This window comes from Schistocerca piceifrons, chromosome 3 (assembly GCF_021461385.2).
Source record: "Schistocerca piceifrons isolate TAMUIC-IGC-003096 chromosome 3, iqSchPice1.1, whole genome shotgun sequence".
Taxonomy (NCBI): Eukaryota; Metazoa; Arthropoda; class Insecta; order Orthoptera; family Acrididae; genus Schistocerca; species Schistocerca piceifrons.
The window spans coordinates 926,353,333-926,364,706 of NC_060140.1; the positions used below are offsets into that span (position 1 = coordinate 926,353,333).

General features: G+C 49.7%; 1 pseudogene; it reads left to right on the top strand.

Moving 5' to 3' along the window:
* Positions 1 to 6,379: 6,379 nt before the first annotated feature.
* On the top strand, positions 6,380 to 6,497 carry LOC124790630 (annotated as a pseudogene).
* The last annotated feature ends 4,877 nt before the right edge of the window (positions 6,498 to 11,374 follow it).

An 11,374-nucleotide genomic window follows, 5' to 3' on the forward strand; every position in this document is an offset into this window, starting at 1 on the left:
ATTCTACAACTGACATTGGAATGCCATGTTTGTCGCGTGCTTCCGCCGTCTTTACGGAAGGATTGTACACTCACGTTGCATTATGTGGTGTTAGATGTTGTCAATTTCGCGCAGCTGTTGTGTTCCACTGTGTTCGGTCTCCGCTGCCGGCATGTTCAGCACATCACCCGGCGCATGTTTTTCTGTATCCATTGTGTTACTTTTTTATGCATGCCTATGTCCTATCTGTTGCAACTATCAGTTGGATCATGCTTTTGATGCGGGGTTTTTGTTTGCCGTTTTTTTTTCGTGCCACCTCCTGCAGGTTCGCAACTTTTAGAATGGCGAAATTCCGGCCATAGTTCTGTCATGGACTCCTTACGGGGTGGGTATGTGTTATCTGCCCACTTGAGTTTTTACGTTTTATTTTTTATTATGCATGTTGTGTGTCTTTCCACTTTTACATTTTTACATGTTGACTTCCATTTGTATCCCCACGATATGGATATCGTTTTGTGTACTTCCCTACCATGTTACGTGACGCGCCTACCGTCGGATAGCTTGATGTTTCTTTTCTGCACCCCACCTCTAGACCAATGAGTTTATTTTCGATCTTCACGTTGAATGTCAATACCGTCACGGCTGCGTATAAAGTTTTATTATTCACTGACCTCATTAAATTTGGCCGTTATGATGTTGTTGTTCTTCAGGAGGTGGCCGGCAGAGTTTTTAGTGATATTCCTGGCTATGGTGTCATTTACAATGTGGACCGTGACTCTAAGTGTGGCACTGCCGTTTTATACAAAGACTCGTTAGAGCCACAAGATGTTCAGGTGATGCCTAACGGCCGTGCTATTGCGTGTACGATAAGAGGAGTCCGCGTTGTAAATATCTATGCGGCGTCGGGCGCGGATAGGCGCCGTGACCGGTCACGTTTTTTTAGCTATGAGATTTGTCCTTTTTTAACTACTGGTCGTCCACTTGTGGTAGGAGGTGATTTTAACTGTGTTGTTGATGCTGCAGATATGAGTACCGCTCCCTCATTGTGTCAGGAACTAGCCGCGTTGATTACTGCTGCTGATTTCTGTGATACTTGGCGACATTTCCACCCACTTCGCACTGTATTCACGCACATCTACAACACCGGGGGCAGTCGCCTTGACCGTATTTATGTTTCTCGCGCCCTCAAGGATGCTCTCCGTCGTGTTGACGTGCTCCCCGTGGCGTTCAGTGATCACTACGTTTGTGATCTGCGGCTGCAGGGTGGAACTGCGGCTCCTGTTCCGCGAGTTTGGAAGCTCAATGTCACTCACTTGCCGAAAGACGGTTTCCGACTAACTATTACGGCTGTGTGGGAATCTTGCGTTCAAAAAGTTGGCAATTACCCCTCGCGTTAGCTAAGCCTCAGCTACGTCGTGCCGCGCAAGCGTTCAGTCGCGAGGAGTCGTACTGGAGGAACCGTACGCTCGACTTTTACCAGCAGTGTCTTAGGGATGCTTTCGACGCCCCTATTGACCAATATGGTAACCTCCGTCTGCGGCTCAATCGCATTAAAGGCAAGATTCTAGGTATTCATCGCGAAAGGGCGAAAGGTTACATAGTCCGTAGTCGTTTTGCGGGCGCCGTTGATGAGGAGCATCCGACGACTTTTTATTTGGCGAAGGAGAGACGCTTGGCGTCTACGAAACGAGTTCAGAGTTTGTTAACGGATGAAGGCGATCGCCTCAGTAGCAGACGGGATATGGTTGCGCACGTCACCGCTTACTATTCCGCGTTGTTTACCAACAACGATGGTGACGGCAACGCCACTGCCGCCTGTTTAGACGAGCTGCGTTGTTTTTTAACGGACGACGATCGCGCCGACTTAACTGCAGCGTTGTTGCCACAAGATGTTTTATCGATATTGAAGGCGTGTCCCAAAGGGAAGTCTCCAGGACCCGACGGTTAACCGACGGAATTTTATCTCGCCGTCTGGGACATTATTGGGGGCGTGTGCACTTCCTTGATTAACGACGTCCTTCGTGGTATGGCAGTACCCAGCCGTTTTCTGGACGGTAGGGTGGTGCTTATTCCTAAGAAGGAAGGAGACTGTCGAGTCCAAGACCTGCGGCCTATCACCTTATTGAATGCCGACTATAAGATCGTTGCGAGGTGCGTGGCTGACAAGTTGAAACCTGTCATGGATAAGGTTATTGCTGCTCCTCAGTCGTGTGGAGTACGGCGTCGTAACATCTTTACTGCGGCTTCTGCATACAGGGACGTAGTCTGTTCAGCAGCGGCTCCTGGTGCCTCCGCAGGAATCTTATCCATTGACTTCGCCAACGCCTTCGATCGTGTCAGCCACGACTACCTCCTTCAGGTCATGTCGCGCATGGGTTTTGGTCTCCAATTTCTGGAAGTGGTACGCAATTTACTTACGGGAGCTCGGTCGGTCGTCATTGTCAATGGCTGGCCGACCGTGCCTCTTCCGATACGTCGTTCTGTCCGACAAGGCTGCCCGTTGTCGATGTTTTACTTTGTGCTTGCCATCGATCCACTGCTGCGAGCTCTCGACCGTACACTCCATGGGATTCCAATTGGCAATATGTCGTTGCGATGTTCAGCTTATGCTGATGATGTGGGTGTTTTTGTAGCGCATACGGCGGATGTTGATGCAACTCGAGCGTTACTGGACCGCTACGAACAGGCTTCTGGTGCCCGGATAAATGCACGGAAAACTGTGCTCCTTCCACTGGGGTTGCACGGTGCTGACGACCGACGGCCGTGGTTCCGCGTTGTTTCACACCACACCATTTTGGGTCTCGATGTTAGTGCGTCGCCGCAGAACATGCAAGCTCGGAACTGGCGGTCACTCCTTATGGGTATTCGCATTCTTTGTCGTACACATGCTTCCCGACGGCTCAATTTGCTACAAAAAGTCGACCTCATCAACACGTTTATTCTTTCGCGGGCATGGTACATTGCACAGCTGCTCAGCGTCCCGAAACTGATTGCGCGTTCCATCTCACGTATTGTTTTTTGGTTACTGTGGCGTCATGAAATTTTTAAGGTGCGGGCGTCGGTCTGTGTCCTTGACAGATCCTTGGGTGGCCTAGGGCTTGTGGAATTTGGACGTAAATGTGCGGCGTTGCTTGTGAACCGCACAGCTGCGCTGCAGACCAGCTGTCCGGGTGGCTCCGCGGCTGCTTTATTGGAGATTTGTCGGCCGGTGTCTGAGTGCTCCCCCGTTTCTGTTGCTGACATTCCATATCGTTTGTCGTTCCTGCGAGAATACTATCTGACTCGCAGTTACGTTTTAAGAACGGCTAACGATCCACACTGTACGGCTCGACGTCTCTACGCCGACCTGATGGGACGGCCGCCGGTTCACAAGTTGGAGGTTCGCCTCCCTACTGTGAACTGGAAACAGGTGTGGGCGAACATTAATGACAGCGTGTTGCCAACCGACGTTTCGGCGTTGTGGTTCAAGTTGGTGAACAACACCTTATCGACCAATCAACGCCTCGCCGACATCCACCTCCTCGCCTCGCCCAACTGTGGCAGGTGTGGCGCGCCTGACACCAGGCAGCACCGGCTGCAGTGTCGGGCTGTTGCAGACGTGTGGTCGCTTTGTCAGGTCATGCTCGCACTCATTCACAGAACTGTACCGGCAAATGTCACTGTCGATTCCGTTATTACCCCCGATTTTAAGTATTTTCCACGTGCAAGGCATACAACTACTGTGTGGTTATTTGGGCATACGGTTTACGCCCTGATTGATCTGGAACTGTCTGATGCGTTTTCGTATTTAGCATATCTCTGGGATTGTTTTGAGTCGGCGAAACGTAAAACGACATACCGTGCAGATTTCGCGAACTATCTGAATGTAGCGATCTCTCACGCTTATACAAAAGTTCTACGACTATGAATTTTCTTTCTTTCATTTATTCATTAATTTGCAATTCTTTATCCATTTTTTTTCCAACTTTGGATGCTTTGGCGTCTTGTTTGTGGTACTGACATACACATTTTCTTTCTCCATTTATGGTGACGCAGTTCGGGCCGTGTGTTACCTCAATGTGTAAAATGCTTATTACTGCCACGACTATTATGTTTAGCTTACGTGCCTGTTTTATCTCTGTTGCTTTGCTTTTCCGGGTGCAGTGTCGCCTGCTTATGTGTTTAGCTATTTTTCTGTGGCATGAAACTGCAGGTACTTTAATTTTCATTATTTTTGAAGCGTGGTGAACTTGCGGGGCAGTGATCCTGCATGTGTGTTTCCACTATTATTCTGCGATTTTGCATTTACTTTTTGTGGCGGTGGTCCTGCATAAACGTGTTTCACTATTTTTCTGCGGCATTGTAATGCAGGTACTTTAATTTTCATTATTTTAGAAGCGTGGCGGACTTGCAGCCGAATCTTTCACATTTATTTTTTGTGGCAGTGACCCTGCGCATGTGTTTCAATAATTATTATGCGGCCTGTTACTGCCAATTTTTTTTTTTTTTTTTTTTTTTTTTGTGGCAGTGACCCTGCGTATGTGTTTCAATAATTATTCTGCGGCCCGCATCTCGTGGCCGTGCGGTAGCGTTCTCGCTTCCCACGCCCGGGTTCCCGGGTTCGATTCCCGGCGGGGTCAGGGATTTTCTCTGCCTCGTGATGGCTGGGTGTTGTGTGCTGTCCTTAGCTTAGTTAGGTTTAAGTAGTTCTAAGTTCTAGGGGACTTATGACCACAGCAGTTGAGTCCCATAGTGCTCAGAGCCATTTTTTCAATTATTCTGCGGCATGTTACTGCCAGGTAATATTGTTCTCAGTTTTTTTTTTCTGCGTGGTGAGCTTATTGCCTCATATTTTGCTTTTACTTTTTGTGGCGGTGGTCCTGCATAATAATCACAAAAAAAAATACAAAAAAAAATACACCGGAAAAAAAAAGAAAAAAAAATACACCGGTTCTCGTCCGATCACCGAAGTTAAGCATCATTGGGCCCGGTTAGTACTTGGATGGGTGACCGCCTGGGAAACCCGGGTGCTGTTGGCTCCCTTTTTTTTTTGTTATTATGTCGCTACCCCTGGCAGCCCAATAAAAAAAAAAAAAACATAAAAAAAAGGTGCTGTTGGCTCCCTTTCATTTTCTCCATTTTGCATCACTACCCCTGCCAGCCCTCTTTTCATACTACCTTTCCGTCCTGACAAAGATGCTTCCTTCAGCAATTTAAACGTGCCAAGAAATCCTTGACAATAACGAAACACTAAAAAAAAAAAAAAAAAAAAAAAAGGTGCTGTTGGCTCCCTTCTTTTTTTTTGTTATTATGTCGCTACCCCTGGCAGCCCAATAAAAAAAGAAAGGTGCTGTTGGATCCCTTACATTTTCTCCTTTTTGCATCGCTACTCCTGCCAGCCCTCTTTTCATACTACCTTTCCGTTGTGACAAAGATGCTTCCTTCAGCAATTTAAACGTGCCAAGAAATCCTTGACAATAACGAAACACTACGAATCGACAGATGTGATCTGAAATAAGCCCGGGCCTCCTACTGTTTCGTAGCAGTGCAAAGTTCCAACAAAAAGAAATTGAAAATAAACGACTGTAATAAACATAAGATACGATATTAATGGCCTCAGCTCGAAGAAGAATGTGCCAAGGAAGATTTCCAAAGAGTCTCTGGAGATAACAAAACAGTACGAACCGACAGATACGTTCTGAAATACGTCAGGGCTTATTGTTTTGTTGCATTGTACGGCTGCAGATTTGTAAACAAAAATTTCTCTTTCGTCGCTAGAAGAGATGGATGCTTTGGCGACCCTCCTGTGTCCTGCGTCCCTGTTTTCGCACCTTTCCACGGCACGGCGCTGCCCTACCCGCCGCAAACGGCGTCTCGGACACGCCCGTTAGGCCCACGGCCGTCTCGCAGATGTTTGTCGTGCTTGTACTGTCATATGGGCCACGACCCGAGCGGCAGCGAGCGGCAGTCGAGCAAAGTCGGGACAAGTCGGGACGGGGACAGGGATAGGAATGGTGCGAATGCACTGCGAACTACGCAGACACCTGGTGTGAGGCGAGGCGAGGCGAGGAAGCCCACATCGCTACCAGTGGCGCCCTCCAGCACGACACTGCCACACCCCGCACAGGCCCTCCGCTGGACACCAGGGACAAGATGCGCCCTCCGCTAGTGTCGAAGGCTGCACGCGCCCAGCGAATGACAGGACGTGCAACGAGCAGCAGTGCGTCTCACACACGCGGCGGTGCGCCCGCTAATTCGGCCGTCGCTCCGCTGGGACGCCGGGCGCGCCCCCCGCGCCGTCCTCGAGGAGCCGGCTGTTGCGGAAGGAAGTGCTTTCGTCAAATGCGGCGGAAAACTAACATTTTGTGTATTGGGAGAGAAGCCGAACGCGTATTCTGCCGTGCTCCTACATTACATGAGTGCCAACGGCCATACCATGATGATTGCACCGGTTCTCGTCCGATCACCGAAGTTAAGCATCATTGGGCCCGGTTAGTACTTGGCTGGCTGCCCGCCTGGCAACACCTCGGTGCCGAGCGAGCAGTACTTCCGTGTGCGACTTGGTCGGCGGCGCCTCGTGTGCCGTCTGTCTTCTGCCTCGCGGCTACATTTCATCAAGTCCGTAAGTAATGGAAAGTTTCTATGATGCTAGTGAAGAGCGTGAAAATAACGTACAATGTGAATTCGATAGTTCCGTCGGAAAACCGTCAGCTTTCGAAATTCATCGCTGGATACTCGAGGAATTGTGTTTATCGACCGATGACGTTCTTGGTGTTCAGTTTGACACTTTTATTAATTCTGTGTTTTTGAAGTTGAAAACTCCGGAATTATGTGATACTGTTGTCAATGTTAATAATGGCGTCCGTAAATTTAGACATCTAGACGGTCGCATTAGTAATGTGAATATTTCTCATGGTGGGTTTGGCCTTCGAAATGTTCGTGTGTTTAACTTGCCTTTTGAAATTCGGAATGACACGATATCTCGTCATTTGCGGCCGTACGGGACCGTGCTATCTGTTACTAAAGAAAAGTGGTCCTCCGCCTATGTTTTTCAAGTTGAAAATGGCGTGAGGAGTGTTAAGATGGTCGTACGACAGCATATTCCGTCCTTTTTGCTAGTTAACGGTCATCGTGCTTTCATAACATATAGTGGTCAACCTCAGACGTGCTCTTTTTGTGGTGCTGTCGGTCATTACCGACAAAACTGCCCTAAACGTAGGCCGCCTGTTCAGTTGCCACGTGTGGATGTGTTAGGTGGGCCTAGTTTTGCCTCTGTTGCTGCGACGAGTTTAGGTTCCGCCCCCCCCGCACGTGTGCAGCTCGCAGCCGTCCCCCCTGTGCCGACCGCCGCTGACGCCATGGATACGTCTGTTCCCGATAGTGACTTTGTTTCTGTACCTCCTGTTGAGCCCTCTTTGGTCGCGGATGCGACACCTGTACCTATTACTAAAAAACCGATAGTGGACGATGTTTCACCGAAATCCGTGCCGCTGTCGGCCGTTGTTCCGCATCCTGTCCCGGTTGCGGAACCCGATAAATCGGCGGTTGTTCCAACTCCCGTCCCCGACAGTGTCTCTGTTGCCGGTGATGTTGTTGTTGACAGTGAGGCTTTTACTGCGCCTAAACCCCGTAGAGACCGGAATGTTGCTCGGGCTTCTGGCACACCGCGTTTGCGTAGTGCCAGTAGTTCTGCTTCTTTCGATACGCGTGGTGTTTCGGCCAAAAATCGGAGTCCGTCTCCGGTGGCGCGTTCTCCTGCCCACCCTCACGCTCAGTCGGTTGGTCAACCGACCTCCCGACAGCCGGCTGCGCGCTCCGGGGCCGATCTCGGCCAGCGCCCGTCTCAGGGAGGGGGCGGCAGGCGGCAGGCGAAAAAGCAGACATCTTCCCGCACCCAGCCAGAGGGTGCTGTTGTAACTGCCACGCAGCAACGTGATATCACGGTTCAACACCTAAAAACATTCTTGAGTCAACCGTTTTTCGCTGCCGATTCCGACATGGCGGTAGATCCGCCTGTGTCTGTGACGCCCCCACCCTTACCAACAAAACGAAAGGCCGAAGATTCGCACCATCGTCGTGCCCCCCCTTCCACCCACGATTTGGTGCCGGCCTTATCTTCTGATGTCGTAATGCCCGCTGTGGAGCATTCCATCGCGGGGGATCCCGTCACAGTTTCCGGGACCCCACCGCCTCCGCCCCCCCCTCCTAGTCAATCACGGGCATGGTCGGAGGATGTTGAGGCAGGTGATTCCCATTAGTGCGACTCTTTGTATGTCCTTCCCCCTCCGCGCACGTTGGTATGTTTTATTGTGTTTTACGCGTTTTCATGTTTTTCTGTTCTTGTTTTTTCCCTGTGTTTTACGTATATATGTTTCCCGACTGTAGCCAGTGGAACATTTTAACGGTAAATCTTAATAAGCTGCGAAATCCGCAGAAAGCAATGCTTCTTAAAGATTTTTTGTATGATAATCACTGTCACGTCGCCTTTTTACAGGAGGTGACTTGTGAAGCGCTTTTATATTTGAACGATTTTACTGATTTTATTGTGATTGACAATGTTGCGCCTGATTCTGATACGGGCACTGCAATTTTAGTACGTTCTGGCTTACCTGTTTCTAATGTTGACATTTTACCGACCGGTCGTGCTGTTGCCTGTACCATTTTTGGCATTTTGTTTGTGAATGTGTACGCTCCGTCGGGAAATGTTAAACCGGCCAGGGCTGAATTTTATGGTAGGGATTTATGTCAGCTTTTATCTAGGAATGTCGATACTTTAATCGTCGGGGGTGATTTTAATTGTGTTTTAGACGACAGAGATCAGGAGCCGCGTCCGAACCAATGCCACGAACTGGGTGCTTTGGTCACTAGTTTTCATTTGCTCGACACGTGGCGTGTTTTACACCCCGATTTTACTTATTTCACATATTTTTACGGTGCGGGGCGTAGCCGTCTCGATCGCATTTATGTGTCTAGGCAGTTGTCTGCCCGTATTTGTACTGCTGACGTGACTCCTGTCATATTTTCCGACCACTCCAGCTATTCCTGTCGTCTTTTATTACCTCGTTTGTGTGTTCCTCGTCGTACTAATTTGTGGAAGTTTAATTGTAGTTTACTTAATGACGACCATTTTGTGACTAGTTTTAACCGTATGTGGCAGAGGTTGGTGCGAACTCGCGGCGGTCATAGCAGCACCATTGAGTGGTGGGTTGCGATCGCTAAGCCGGCGATTCGCAACTTTTTAATCGATTATAGCCGTGAGGCGGCACGCTGGCGTCGGGCGACGGCTCGCTTCCGCCAGGATTGTTTACGCGATTTGGCGTTGCGAGTGACGTCACGGCCCGATTTGTTGCCCACTCTGAAGCGATTTCAAGCTCAGCTTTTAATTGACATGCGTGCCGCTAGTGATGGGGTGACCGTCCGCAGTCAGCCTGCAGGTTTTGTTGCTGGGGAACCTCTGTCCATTTATCATTTAAATCGGGAACGCAAACGCCGCGAACGTTTGCGCATTACTGTTTGGCAGTTGCGGAACGGCGGTCGGACTTCTGTACAGTCGGACATTGAAAACGATATCTTCGAACATTTTGCATCGCTTTTCCGTGATGTTGACGTTGATTCCGATACGTTGCGAGATTTCTTGCGGGTTGTTCCACATGTTTTAACTCGCCCGGACAGGCATCTTTTAAATGACGCCTATACGTCCGATGAAGTTTTCGACGCCGTTCGGCGGAGTCCCAAAGGGAAGTCTCCGGGTCCCGATGGGATTCCTGCGGAATTTTATTCGAAATTTTTTCCCCTTTTAAGTGAGATTTTAGTGGATTTAGCGAACGATATTCGCAATGGTGTGACTGTACCAACTGCCTTTGTGGAGGGGGTTGTGACGCTTGTTCCCAAATCCCGTGCTGTACCTCATATCGATGCTGTCCGTCCGATTACTTTATTAAATGCTGACTACAAGATCGTTACGCGCTGCGTCGCTCAGCGACTTAAAAACGTCTTGCCGACCGTACTTAGTGATCAGCAAACATGTGCGGTCCGAGATCGGAATATCTTTGACGCTATCCTTGCTTACAGAGACTGTATAGGATATGTGAAAAGTGCTCGGCTCCGGACAGCGGCGATTTTATTAGTTGACTTTAAAAATGCCTTTGACCGCATTAGTTATTTTTATTTGCGTCGGGTTATGGTACGCATGGGGTTTGGTTATATATTTACCCGATTCGTGACGCATTTGTTGCAACCTGCTACTTCCCGTATATGTGTCAATGGTCGTCTCACTCCTGCTTTCCGTGTGGGTCGTTCCGTGCGGCAGGGGTGTCCACTTTCCATGGCGCTTTTTGCCATTGCGCTGGATCCCCTCCTCCGTTCTATCAGTCAGGACTGTCGCGGCATTCAGATGGGGACTACCAGATTGGTTTGTCGCGCATATGCTGATGACCTTGGCGTATTTATTGAACATATCGACGACGTTGACAGGTTGCATGTTGTTTTGCACAACTTTGGAAAGGCTACGGGGGCGGTTATCAATCCCTGGAAAACTGTGCTTTTGCCGCTCACCGCCCGCGCACGTACCCTACATAGGGACTGGTTTTGTGTCCAGCTGCAGCCTACCGTTCTTGGGATACTTCTATCTTCGAACCCACAGCAGATGGCAGCCTTGAATTGGCGGCCTACGCTGTATCGGATTCGTGCGGTTGCCAGGATCTATGCGGTCCGGAATGTGGCCCTTCGGGATAAGGTGCATTTGATAAATGTCAATATCTTGGCGCGAGCATGGTACCTTGCGCAGGTTCTCCCGGTCCCCAAGCAGTTGGGGCGCGCCATCCAACAGGCGGTTTACTGGTTTTTATGGAGGGGGGAGATTTTTAAGGTATCGCATGCTGTCTGCACCTTGGACCTGTCCGATGGCGGTTTAGGACTAGTTGATTTTTCCGCCAAATGTGCGGCCCTTTTTTGGAAGCGAACTACTGCTGTTATTCAGAAAGCTCCTTGCGGTCCCACTGCGTTTGTTTTTAATCGTTACCGTCCTCTTTCTGAAGTGGCCCCTGTTTCTGTGTCGCACATCCCGTTCTACCTTTCTTATGTGCGCCGCTACTTTCTTGATAATAGTTACCTGGCGCTCTGTGACATCTCCGTCCACACGGTTAGCGCTGTCTGCACGGCTTTCCGCGGACCTCCCGTTCGCTGCAAGTGGGAGTATCGGTTGCCACGCTGCAACTGGGTGGCAGTGTGGAAAAACCTCGCCAATGACGTTCTCCCGGCTTCCGTCCACGCGGTGTGGTACAAGGTGGTGCATCGCACCATCCCTACCAACTCCAAACTTTATTCTATAAATCTCATCCCGTCTGGTGAGTGTGACGTGTGTACTGCCGACGACACTATTGAACACCGCTTTGCGTGTGACCGCTTCCGCCGTGTT